Source organism: Canis aureus, chromosome 34, assembly GCF_053574225.1.
Source record: "Canis aureus isolate CA01 chromosome 34, VMU_Caureus_v.1.0, whole genome shotgun sequence".
NCBI classification, from domain to species: Eukaryota; Metazoa; Chordata; class Mammalia; order Carnivora; family Canidae; genus Canis; species Canis aureus.
The window spans coordinates 15,573,859-15,588,041 of record NC_135644.1 but is presented as its reverse complement, the minus strand read 5'-3'; positions in this window follow the sequence as shown (position 1 = coordinate 15,588,041).

Genomic DNA, 14,183 nt, shown 5'->3' with positions numbered 1-14,183 from the left:
GATTAATAACTGATAGCTCCCCTAATTTTTGTCACTGCTTCCAACTTAGGACCAACCTGAAAAAGCTAGATGTGCACCCTAACCAATCACACAAGATGTCCTGCTTCTTGTTGGCCCACCTCCAGCATCCCCATGCTAAGAGCTTCTAATCAGAGCAAACTCAATGTTTTCCCTTTTCTCCACTAAAACTATCCCAACTCCTCTGCCTGCCTTCAGTTTCTGCCAAAATGCAAGTGATGGTGGCTGACTCCCTTGCTGTTTCAAGTTCTAAATAAGAACAGGGTTCCTGGATGAGTTGGTCAGTTAAGCATCTGTCTTCAGCTCAGATCATGATCTCAGGGGCCTGGGATCAAGCCTATGGGGCTCCCTGCTCAATGGGGGTCTGCTTCTCCCTCGCCCCTCTGCCCCTCCCCCCCGTGTATGTGTGTTCACACACTCTCTCTCAAATAAATAATATATATATATATATATATATATATATATATATATATTAAAAGTTCTAAATAAGAGCTTTTGCCTCTTCACATCTTGGTCTTTATTTCCACAAGTTTCTTCATTATCCTTAGTAAAAACCAGTGGCTTATGCTTTTGTATTTTGTTATGGAATAATCCCACTCCCAGGTACCAGATTCTGTTCTGGTTATCTATTAGTGTGCAAAACCCACCCCTACCTGGGTGGCTCGGTCGGTTAAGTGTCCGACTCCTGATCTCAGCTCAGGTCTTGATCTCAGGGTCATGCGTCAAACCTGGCTTTGGGCTCCATTTTGGGCATGGAGGAGCCTACTTAAAAAACAAAACAAAACAAAACAAAACAAACCAGAAAACCCAAATTTAGTGGCATAAAACAGTATCTCCTAACTTAGTGGAATAAAACAAGTGAGAGTTTTATTCTGAGAGTCAGGAATTCATACAGGGAAAATAAGGAGGGCTTATCTCTGCTTCCCATTGTCTGAGCCCTCAGCTGGAAAACTCTAATGGCAGGGGGCAGGAATCACCTGGAGGTTGCCTCATTCACATGTCCAGTGCTTGGGCTGGGATGACTAGAAACCCAGGCTCTGCTGGGGCTGGCAACCACTGGCTTGAACACTTGCCAGAGTGGTGGCTGGGATCTGTGAAGCAGTGTCCTGAGACAGGCAGCCAGACAACGTTCTAAGAGAGAAAGGCAGAAGCTGCATAGCCTTTCCTGACAGCCTTGGAAGTCACCTTTGTTGGCTTAATGAAGCAAGTCACTAAAGCTAGCCCAGATTCAAAGGGAGGAACTCACCTCCTAATTAGGACTCACCTCCTAATGGGAGAGTGACGAAGTCCCTCTGCACAATTACACATGGGATGGGAGATGCTGTTGCAGCCATTGTTGGTAATTATGATTTGCAACTCCAGGTGACCCTCTTCCCGACATCTGTCAACTGATTCATTCCTACATTACTTATTTTTATCCCACTTCCTCTCAGAAAGAATTTGAGGACACTCGGTCCTAGAAAGATGGTCTGGTGGGCATGGAAACACAACAAATGAAGGTGGTTGGTCTCTGGTGAGAATCTCACACAGGTATTCATTTATTTATTCCATAAGTGTTTTTTAAGCGTGAACAGCGGGTTGCACACTGTGATCTCCTCAGGAGATGTGAGGTGAGCAAAGTTAACACAGTTCCAGTTCTTATGAAGCGTAAACCCCACTGAGGAGGCAGACATTTATAAATAATCCCACAAATCTATAACTATGAGTACTATAATCTCATGAATGTTATGCAGCAATGGTAACAAGTGGGCAACACAGGAGGCTGGTCCACTCCACAGAATTAGAGATTTCCCTGGAAAAAAGTGACACGTAGGCTAATAAATCAAAGATAAATCAAAAGACAAGTAACAAAACTAGGAGGTTGCCAAGTATGTTACATGAACCACTGGTAGCACAGAGAAGTATTCTTATTGTCATTATTATACATTTATTTTACCATTTTGTGCAATTTGTAACAAGTGATATTGGCTTTCCTTATTGGTTAGCAGGTAAGGTTTTCTTATAAAAATAAATATTTTTAACGAAGCTGTCAATTTAAAGAAAAATGGTAAGTTAAATAACGGGGTGGGCAGTACACAAGGAAGACAAACATCACAGAGGTGATGTGTGGCTACCTGCAGCTTAGAATATACTGAACTTGCTATTTTGGGGGATGCGGTAGGCAGTAAAGGGAGCATCCTGATGCCAGAGCCCTGAGGTGCAAGTTGCAGACAGAGTGGTCTGAAAAACAGAAAGGTAGCCAACACGGCTTGAGCAGAAAGCAAGAGGGAATAACTTGTGAGCTAGGGGAGGCCAGTAGGGCCCTGGGTTCAGGGACTTCAGTTCAGAACTGAAACCTCCAGAAATAAAAATGAGCAATTGTGCTTTTTTTCCCTTAAAATTTGTACCTGTGGCAGGTTAGTACAAAATCACTGGTACTTGCATACCTTAGAACAAACTTAGACTATATAGATAGCAACAATATTGACATTTCAAGTCTGAGAGCTAATATTCAGTTGGAAATGGTGTTAACATGTTTTAATTATCCCAATAGCAACAGCAATTATTCATATACCCTGAAGAATTTGGGAAAGGATAAAATCTAGTTTGCAAGGTCTTAAAAAAGAAATTTTATCAGTATAATTCATGCATTTGAAAAAATTGTACAGAGAGCTAATAGTAGGGGCGTGTGGGTGACTTACTCTGTTAAGTGTCTGCCTTTGTCTCGGGTCATAGTCTCAGGGGCCTGGGATGGAGCCCAACGTTGGGCTTTCTGCTCAGGGGAATCAGCTTCTCCCTCTCCCTCTCCTACTGTGCTCTCACTCCCTCACTCTCTCTCAAATAAATGCATTTAAAAATCCTTTTTTTTTTTTAAAAAAAGGAAGAGCTAATAGTAATAAGTAATATTTTTGCTCTCCAACCTCTTTCCCACCCCCCGAAGCAATCATTTTAACAACTCTTTTCTGTTTTTATTCTTCAGACAGTTTTCTGTCATATATCTCTATATATGAATATATATGCTTATATCTCTATTTCTTGATTTATTGATTTCAGACAGTGTACTGGACATATCACATGTGCTTGCTTTGATTTCTTCAGGCTCACCTTTCTCCTAGTTTTGCAGCTTGCCTAGCCTGCCCTGTGTGACAACTAAGTCTGAGCTTCTGGTTCTACTGCAGGAAGCCATCAGGCCACATGCCCAGATCTGGCTTCCCCAATGGCACCAAAGGATCAGGTGAGGGATGACCGGGTTGCTCAGTGGTTGAGTGTCTGCCTTTGGCTCAGGGTGTGATCCTGGAGTCCCATATCGGGCTCTCCATGGGGAGCCTGCTTCTCCCTCTGCCTATGTCTCTGCCTCTCTCTGTGTGTGTCTCATGAATAAATAAATAAATAAAATCTTTTTTAAAAAGAGGGAGGTGGGCAGCCCCAGTGGCTCAGTGGTTTAGCGCCCCCTGCGGCCCGGGGTGTGATCCTGGAGACCCTGGATCGAGTCCCATGTCGGGCTCCCTGAATGGAGCCTGCTTCTCTCTCTGCCTATGTCTCTGCCTCTCTCTCTCTCTCTCTCTCTCTCGCTGTGTCTCTCATGAATAAATAAATAAAATCTTTTAAAAAATTAAAAAAAAAAGAGGGGGGGTGTCAGGTGATACAACCTGCAAGGGGGGGATGGTATTAGTTAACTCTCTGGACAGCACATTTTGACCAATGGAAGACAGAAAACAAAGGGAGATTACAGTTACCCTTTCTGTTTTCTCCCTCTAATGGATTGTTCCAGGCATAAGATTTCCATACATTCTGTTCAAAGAGGTCCTTTGTGACTGAGTGGTCACCCATTGAGGAACCAGCTACATTTATTCATGGTACTTTATGAAGCAACGGCCAGTGCAGTACTTCAACGCCTTGTGTTTACTGCCAGGCCTTCCCTGAATTTCTTCTCATTTCCTTAGTCTTGCAGAGCTGGGATGGCACATTCTAATAAAGCATTAGCCCTTAAGCTTCGCCTCAGGCTATTTTCTAGGAAAATTAGGCTAAGACAGATATTGCCAATCTTACCTATTGATTTACAGCTATGACTTAACACCATCACTCCCGTCTTTCTCCCACGTTCCTATACTTGACTCCTTGTTCTTAGTTCGTCAGCTATGCTTGTAACTTTCAGCTTTGTGCTTATAACTTTACTTCTTTTTGCAAGCACCAGAGCCAGGATCGCTTCTCTCCAGTATTTTGGAGGATGAAGACACTGGTATCCCTTTCCTTCCTTCACCTTCCCTTTCATTCCAAACTTCTGCATCATACTTTCACGTGCTTAAAGTTGATAGCATTTACATCCTGTTCTCTGATCATGATTGTCTTCTGTTATTTTCCCAAGTGCTGATTCTAAATTTGAAGCTCAATGTACAGTGCATATACTATGATGACTATCAGGTGAACAATTGATGCTCACTGAGAGTTTGCTATATTTTAGGCACTGTTCACCAAGTTGTAGGGATAAAACCATGAACAAAACAGAAAAATCCTTGCCCTCGTGGAGCTCTCATTTCAGTGGAGAGACAAAGAATAAACAAGACAAATATGTAAAATATATAGTTAATGGATAAGAACTAAGAAGAAAATAAAGCAAGGAAGGAGAACAGAAGAGTCAAGCTAAAAGGCCGAAATTTTAGGTAGGCTGGGCAGGGAAGGCTGCACCCAGAAGGTAACCTAATGGAAGTGAGGGAGAAAGACAGATGGCCATCTGGGCAAAGGCAACAGCAAAGCAAAAGGAACAGCAAGTACAAAGGCCCTGAGGCAGGCGTGTGTATATCATGTTGGGATGACGGCAAGGAAGCTCGTGTGGCTGGAGCAGAATGATCAAAGAGATGTAGAGCAGAATAAAGAAAGAGAAGAAATAGGGAGCAGATTGTATAGGGCCATGTAAGTCCTAGTGAGGAGAGATGGGACACCTTGAGAGGGTTTTAAACAGCGGAGTGATAGGACCTAATGTACATTTTGACAAGATCACCCTGGAAATTGTGTTGAGAAGAGACTGAAGGTGAAGGGGGTGGCAATGAGGAAGCAGGAAAACTAGTTAATAGGCTATTGAAATAATCTAAGCAAGAGATGATGGTGGCTTGAATTAGAGGGGTGGCAGTGAAAAAGATTGAGAAGTGGTCAAAATCTGGGTATATGTTGAAAGTAGAACCAATATAATCAGTGAATGGTTGGATGTGGAGGGGAAAAATGGAGTTAAGAATGACTGTATGGTTTTTGATCTGAGCAACTGGAAGAGTGGAGTTGTGCCCTAATGAGATGAGGAGGATGGTGAGAAGAGTAGACTTCAAGGGAAAATATGAGGCAACCGACTGTAGCTGGTTTGGGCTGCTGTTACCTCATAACAAATCACCCAGAACCTTAGTGGCTTAACACAACAATAATGAATTGTCATGGCTCATGTTTTCTGTGGGTCAGGATTCAGATAGAGTTCAGTGCAACAGTTCCTGTCTAAGATTTCTCATTGAAAGTCTCCTCTTTTTAGCACTGAAAGTCCTGGTTCCTGGGGCACCCCTTCCAAGGATGCACAGAATTGCGAGTTTTGGTGATGGGTGTCAAATTTGGGCCGGGGCGGGGGTGGAGTACAAAACCCATACAAATGGCCAAAGAAATAGGAATTGAAGGCAGCACTGTTTTTAGTGCCAAATGAATAGAGTATAAACTATCTGCCCAAAGTAGTCACTGATTTTTTTACCCCTGACCACTGATGTTGGCAACCATGATTTTCAGTTCACAATAATAGATCACCTGTTGTTACCTCCTTTCTAGTGATATAAGTTTACAACTCGAAGTGCACTCTGATCATGTCATTAACAGTCTATGTTTGACTTGGTCTGTGGATGAACTGTTGTGCTTTGTATTAAGATTATTGAGGCCACCTTGGAGAATCAGAATAGAGCCCCACTCAAAATTTGGCTCACATGTTGAGATTGATGCACACACCAAGAGCTATGGTAAGGTTAATGTATTTTCATCATTGAAGTCTCTGGGAGCGAGCAGGACAGCCATCTCCTGTGGGCCCGAGTGCCTTGAGAGAGCAGGGAAGGGGACAGACTGGCTTGCGGTTTCTGTGTTGAGGGGGTGGATGTGGGATGCGGATTCCCAGTGTGGTATGGGTTGTGTGGTTTGAACTTCCCACCAGCACCAAAAGAGAGAAGCCTGTCTTAGCAGCTTGCCCAGATGACTGGTGGAGGTGGGCGGGGGCAGGCAGGGGATGAGGCTTAAAGCCATTGGTAGCTCAATATCAAAAATGGAGTTAGGGACCCCTGGGTGGCTCAGTGGTTGAGCGTCTACCTTTGGCTCAGGTCATGATCCCAGGGTCCTGGGATCGAGTCCCACATTGGGTTCCTGGCAGAGAGTCTGCTTCTCCCTCTGCTTATGTCTCTGCCTCTCTTTGTGTGTCTCTCATGAATAAATAAATTTTAAAAATCTTAAAAAAAAATAGCCTCCTATTACAGAGATAGCTCTAGGTTAATTTTTAACACTGTGAATATTGTGACAATGTTTTCTAAAAGTTCAGATCATAAAAATGGGAACACCTGCTGTGTCACAAGCATGATCCAGATATCACTGAGAAAAGAAGGCTAAATGACTGTGGTGTTTTATTACAAAAGGAAAGACACACATAGCTGGGCCAGGGAAGTAAATAGCCCAGACAGGGCATGCAGTACAATATGCTAGAAAATAATTTTACGTTGGGCATGGCAGAGGGGGAGATTGTGAAAACACACAGGAGGACTGAATCTCACAAGCCTGGTATTAGACAAGGAAAGTTAATCAAACATTTTTCTCCCAAAGGTACTAATGCTCAGTTGAAAATAGTGACCGCAGAGTTAGTCTGGGCATATCACATGGATGAACACACATTATTTTATCATTCCTTTTATGGCTTTATGGACCTGAGTGAAGTCACATTTATTGATTCACAGACTGAAACTAAAATGTTCTGTGGGGAAATTTGAGAACAGATATGTTGGTCTCTGTGTTAGGTTGCCGGAGCCACCATAACGAAGTACCACACACCAGGTGGCTTAAAACAACAAAAAAATTTTAGTTCCTCACAGTTCTGGAGACTAGCTATGTGATATCAAGGCATCAGCAGGGCTGTGCTCCTTCTGAGGTTCTAGGGGGGAATCTGCTCCATGCCTGCCTCCTAGTTCTCATGGCTCTGGCAATCCTTGGCATTCCATGACTTGTAAGTTCATCGGTCCAGTTTCAGCCTGCATCTTCCCAAGGCAATTTTCTTTGTGTTCAAATTTCCTTCTCCTTAAAGGACACATGTCATATTAGATTCAGGGCATGCTAGTCTAGGACAATCTCAACTTGATTGCACCTGCAGAGACCCTATTTTTTTTTAAGGCTTTATTTATTTACTTGAGAGAGAGAGTGAGAGAGAGGAAGAGAGAGCACCAGCAGGGGTGAGGAGTAGGGTGAAAGGAGAAGCAGACTCCCCACTGAGCAGGGGGCCCGATGTTGGACTCGATCCCAGGACCCAGGGATCATGACCTGAGTCGGAGGCAGATGCCTAACCAACTGAGCCACCCAGGTACCCCCAAAGACCCTATTTTCAAATAAGGTCACATTCACAGCCTTCATGACTTTTGGGGGACACTATTCAACCCAGAACAGCCCCTTACAGTGTAGAGCTCATTCTGTTGGATCCTACCAGTGATTGCGTTTTCTATAACATATTAAATAATGCATCGAATTACAGCAACAAAAAATTGTTCACTCCCTCTTAGGTATTTTAACTTGAAAAGTGGAGTCTCAAATCATTTTCTTGGTTTCTATGAAGACTTTAATAAAACTGTAGAAAACTGTAAACAAAAGACTACTGATATCTTGTTCAAATAAAAACTAGACTTTGCTCATCTATCTGCATATTCAGCAGAGAGTGCAAATGTAAATCCTGGCAAATTCTATTCAGCCTATAAATCTCTATAATGTAGACTTGATAATAGCAGAGCTGCAAGCCAACATGAATTTACATTTGACTATATTCAGTTTTACCACTACATAAAAGAAAAAATGATGTCTTAAAGGCTGCAGGCAGTTCAGAGAAATATTATCAAACATAGATTAGGAAACAAAGATTTAAAATAACCTACTTATATCATAAGACAGAAAAAATGTCATTGTTATTTTTAATTAAATTTGGATAACACCTGTTTAATTAATGCTACTGTATGTTCTTTCAAAATATCTTATGTTTACCTATCTTAAGAATACATAATAACATAGCCTATAAAATTTACCTATCCAAAATAAAGTTTAAAAAGAGATAAATTGCCATATCCAAGGACAAGAAGGAAATTATTGTTTTTCTCACACATATTATTTAATTTATTGTGAGTGTTTTTCTCACACATATTATTTAATTAGTCCTATGAATTATTGCTAAATGCCATTGCTACTAGTCCTGTTTTTATGTACTTATTGTAGCATTTATGTTTATGACCATATAGTGATCTCTAGCATTCTGCTTTTGAGAGTAGTTTTCAAATGAAAATTAGAAAGAACTCCATTAGTTTTAGACATCATTATCACATGTTTCTATTTATTTAATGAGATTTAAATCCATAGCCAGGGATACCTGGGTAGCTCAGTCGGTTAAGCATCTGTCTAAGGCTCTGGTCATGATCCCAGGGTCCTGGGATGAAGCCCCGCATTTGGCTCCCTACTCAGCAGAGAGCCTTTCTCTGCTTCTTCCCCTGCTGTGCTCGCTCTCACTCTCTCTCTGTCAAATAAATAAATAAAATCTTTTAAAAAAATAATAAATCCATAGCCAGCTGAAAAAAAAAAAACTAGTTTGAAGCTAGTAACCGTTTTTTTAAGAGGAGGTAGACAATATTTAACATTTTATAAGATGAGGATTAATTGTAACTGAAATAAATATTTCATTATATGATTTAATAAAGTGGGTACTAACTCTGTTATTTAATAATGTACACCCAATCTGAAAGAAATCACATGAAAGCTTTATCTGTTACTTTTATCTAATGTGTCTTTTAAAACTCAGTAGTCCCAGGAATCCTGCCAGTCACACTGAAAAGAATCTGTGTTATTAATTTACAGTGATTTGCTCTTCAAAATTCTTTCCTTCTAGCTAATGACTTGGCCCTGAGGATGACTATTAAGAATAGCTAAAAAGATTTGCTAATGTTTAAATACTTTTTAAAAAGCCGTTTTTAGTGTTCATTGTTTTTCACCAATCTCCTGTGGACTCTCCCCCAAGAATGCTCCATATTCTTGACCATAGCCTGAGGGTGGAAGGAGCCAGGTCTTTCCACAGACTGTCACCATCCCACCACTACCCCACTCTACAATGTCTCACAGCTGAAAACTTTTCAAAATCTCAAAATACCCTATTTCTAAGGCTGGCTCGGGCAACCTGGGAGGCTCAGGGGTTTAGTGCCGCCTTTGGCCCAGGGCGTGATCCTGGAGACCCTGGATTGAGTCCCACATTGGGCTCCCTGTGTGGAGCCTGCTTCTCCCTCTGCCTGTGTCTCTGCCTCTCTCTCTCTCTTTCTCTCTCTCTCTCTCTTTCTCTCTTTCTGTGTGTGACTCATGAATAAATAAATAAAATCTTAAAAAAAAAATAAGGCTGATTCCACCTTAATTGACATAGATGTAGAACAGAGAAAGGAAATCCACAATGTTAATGATCTTTTGATCCATCACAAAAAGGAACTGCCCTTGGATTTGGCCCAGGAGGTATTTACACCTTGGGGCCACCTCTGAGCTCTGAGATGGGTGAGAGATGTGCCTTTCTTTTGTAAAGTGAGAGAAGAAGCAGAAGCATTTTAAGAAAGAGTCCATACAGATGTTGAGGATCCGGTAGCTGATTCCCTTAAACTATTTTTCTTCTTGGAAAGCAACCACAGTTTGCAGACCACTAGTGTAGGAGAGGGAAAGCAGATGGACTAAGGACATGTGGCATGATGGTGGGGAAGCACTGAGGACCCCCTGAAGATTAACTGTAATGAATTTAAAATGAAACTAGTCATGTGTTTTCCATTAGCCACAGTCTGCTGGACTGATATAGGCATGAAGAAGGCAGAGAACTGGATTTAAACAGGGTTGTCGATTTAACCAAGTAAGTAGTTTTGAGAACCTAAAGATGTGATACAGTGGCCAACAGGAAAAGAGAGAGAGAGGGAGAAAGAAAAGAAAGGAAATATAATCACAGTGCATTATTAGATTCTGCAGTAACACATTTTTATATGGATTTTAGTTCCTGACTTATCATCCTCTCTAGGACCAACCAGTCTGTCTAATGGTCACCTCTCCAGCCCTATTTCCTTTGTTGTGGATTTAGACCTTTTTATTCTTATATTATCTTGGTAAGAGTATTTGAGGGAAAGAGGTAGGTGATAAACATGTATGTCGTTTGTCATTTTGAACGAAAAGTTCTCAAATTACATTTTAAAAGATCACTCTGGTTCTTGGAGAATGGATTTGGTAGAAGAGACAAGACTGGAAATGTAATGTCAGGATAATCTTTAGTAATCCGAGTAAAGGATGCTGGTAGCTTGGGCTAAAGTGGTAGAAGTAGAAATGAAAAAAAAGGACTTGGTGTGGAGTTGTTCAGGATGTAAAACTGACACGATTGGGTTATGGAATGGAAATGGGGAATAAAAAAGGGGAATTTTCCCAGGCTTATATGTCCAAGTGAAAAGGTCAAGAAGGTACGGTCATAGGAGTTTAGAGGTGAGGTCTAAGAAGGAGACATGTACTATGGAGTTCTTGATGGTGTATCAAAGCACAAGCCAAATAAATAGATGATGTTAAGTTTTTTAGTAACTAGATGGAAATGAGACCGCCAAGGCAAGTGAGGGTCCAAGAACAGATTTTATTGCAGGCACCCTCAGCCCTCGGGCGAGGTTCCACGACTCACGGGGCGGGGGGAGTGAGTCGGAGAAGTAGCACCAAAACAAGGTGGTAGGGGGTTTACATAACGTTGTAAGGCAGAACGGTTTCCTATTGGTTGGCTCATATGCAAAGGAAGGATTGCAATCCAACCAGTCAGAGTGACCCTCACTATGCAAAGGAAGGATTGCAATTCGACCAGTCAAAGGTGACTTCCTCCTCTGGGGTTTGAAGGGCATTGGGTTCGGTTGGAGAAGTCCAAAGGAGAGGTGTAAGGGTCTGCTCAAGCTGTCAGCAGGTCATTGGTCCATTGGCATCCCAAGTGGAGGTGGTGACAAGAACCTCAGCCATTTTGGGTATCCGCCATCTTGAGGAGTTTCCCTTCCCGCCTGGCCCCCACAGATGAAATCTATTAGGAAATGAACACAGAGTGAAAAAAGGAAGAAGGTCATAGTATACTGTAAAAAAATGGCCATATTCTCCTCTCATCCTGGTTTGCATGATTCTTTACAATGTGATTGTTTCCCATTTGCTTTGACCAATATAATATAGTGAAAATAAATGTGGGAATCTGAGCCTAGATATCAAAAGGCCTTGCAGCTTCTGCTCTTGCCTTTGAAACTACCATTTTAAGCCCAGACTAGACTTCTTAATGATTAGTGACAATGAGAGGGAGGCCCAGTCAACAGCCATCACTAACCACCATATATGTAAGGTCATTTTAGATTATCCGGGCCTCAGTTCACCATTAGATGACCATAGCTGCATGAGAGACCATAGGTAAGAGCAGCAGATTGATATGAAGGTCATGATCACTTACCCAAACTAATCCCAACTTGCTGACCCACGAATCATGAACAAATCAACTGTTTGCTGTGTGTGTGTGTGTGTGTGTTTTAAATATACTCTATTTTTAAGCCAGTAAGTTTTGAGATGGTTTGCTGTGCAACAATAGACCACCAATGCAGGAGCCCAGGAAAGAGTCTTGAGAAACTCCAATATTTAAATAATGAGCAAAGAAACAAAAGATGCCCCCCAAAAGTGGTAGCCAGAGAGATGGGGAGAAAAATGAGAAAAGTATAGTGCCACGGCAACGAGGAATAGATCCACAGAGATCAAGGAGTGTTTAAGAAGGAGGGAATGCAACAGGTCAAATATGGCTGAAAGGCCAAATAAGATGATATGAAAAATGCCTATTGGATTTAATTACATGAAAACCCAGGGCCATTTAGGGCAGAGGGAAAATTGGTAAGTTCAGGTTTAGACAGGCAGAGTTTGAGGTGCCTAAGAGATGTCTAAGTACATACTTAGATTATATGAGCTTGGGGCTCAGTGGAAAGTTTCTGGCTAGTCAGCATGCAGACGATAAAGCAATTAGTGTGGATGAGATCCTCAGGGGGCCCAGGCAGCCTGGCATGGGGAAGGGGTCTTGGAGGCACACCAAGACTGTGGGTGTTACACCCAGGCAGAAATCATCACACAGAAGCCCATGAGTTAGGAGAACTGGGAGAAAGAGGTGTGTGAAAGCTAGAATAATAGTATTTCAAAAAGGGGTGAGATGTAGCTATGTCAGATGCAGCAGGGAGCTCTAGTAAGACAAGAACCAGGAAGCACCCCCATTGAATCTGACACCATTTGCCAGAGCAGTTTCAGCAGCACGCTGTGGCCGGCAGCATGCTGAGCAAAGACTGATGTGTAAAGAGAATCCAAGCAGAGACACAAAGAGGATACTTTTAAGTGCCAAGTGTTTTGGGTTTTGACTCCTTTGTTTTAGGTGATTTGACTTAAACCTGTTTATTAACTTGGGAGTGGGTGGGATAGGGGAACGTAATTTAACAACAACAACAACAAAAAAAAACAATGGAAGGTTATACTTTGGATTTTTTCCGACGTTTGCTTTTCTAGCTTTCATGAAAAATCGTATTTGTATTTAGTTTTTACAATATCACTCTTCATTTCAATATATAGTTTGTTAAAATTCCCAGATTTGTTTGCTTTTTCCATCCCAATTTTTAGGTTAGCTGATTCCTGATTAAATTGCAGAGGGATAAGGGGTGCCTGGCTGGCTCAGTCAGTAGAGCTTGTGACTCTCCATCTCAGGGTTTTGAGTTCAAGCCTCATGTTTGGCATAGAGTTTGCTTAAAAAAGTTGGGGAGGGACAGGGATTTTTCTCACTTGGAGCTATCTTCATATCACAGAGGAACTGTCTAGTGTTCCTCCAAGAGTTCCCAAATGATGCTAAGAAAAGAAGTGAAATTCCCTGGTCAAATAAATCTGAGAAAGGTTATATATTTAACATCTCCTTCTGAGAGACTGACAAAGACATTAGCGTATTAAAACTTGAGACATCCTATGTTAAGCAAAAACAAACAAAAGAACCTATTTAACAGTTTAACAAATCAATTTCTCCCAGGGAAATGCTTTTTATTCTGTGTGTTATTAGGATGGCAGAAAAATTTCCCCTTAACACCAGTTTAGGAAACCCTGCCTTAGCACATTGATTTACTGTGTTCTGTGGATTACTGTTAGGTTTTACAATACAGAAGTTCTTTTCCATCTTATCTTTATATTTAGGGATTCACTTCACCTCAGGGACTTGGAGCCTTCCCTAGACTTTCTACAGTGAAGAATAGTGGTACCACCACCAATTACCTTGGGGACTCCTTGATAACACCATGGTGAAGGGATTTAACAAAAGATTGGACAGAGAAGGGGCACCTGGGTGGCTCAATGGTTTGGGCATCTGATTCTTGATGTCGGCTCAGGTCATGATCTCAGGCTCATGGGACTGAACCCCACATGGGGCTCTGTGCTTGGTGCAGAGTCTGCTTGTCCATGTCTCTCTTCTTGCACCACCCCTCACGCCTACATACATTCTCTCTCTCCTCCTTTCTCTGTCTCTAAAATAAACAAATAAAACCTGAAAAAAGGTTGGACAGAGGATAAAGATGTTTGAGGAGAGGTCAGCAAGAGACAACATCTTAATTAATGTTAATGAAATTTCTTGCTCTGTGAAGGGATTGGTAATTTATTAGAAACTTTTCTACAAAAAAAAAAAACTTTTCTATAAGGATATGATTGAGGACAAGATCAAAGTGCCTCCTCACATGTCTGGAGGAAGTGATCACTAAACTACAATTACTTTAAATAAAGACATACAACTGGAGATGGTAACATATTTTGAGTTTCCGATGAAATAATCATGACATAATCCTCACAGAAATGGGTGTTCTAATTATGGACTGAAAGAGGAAAATTGTGGAGCACAGATATGTCATTGTGGCAGTGTG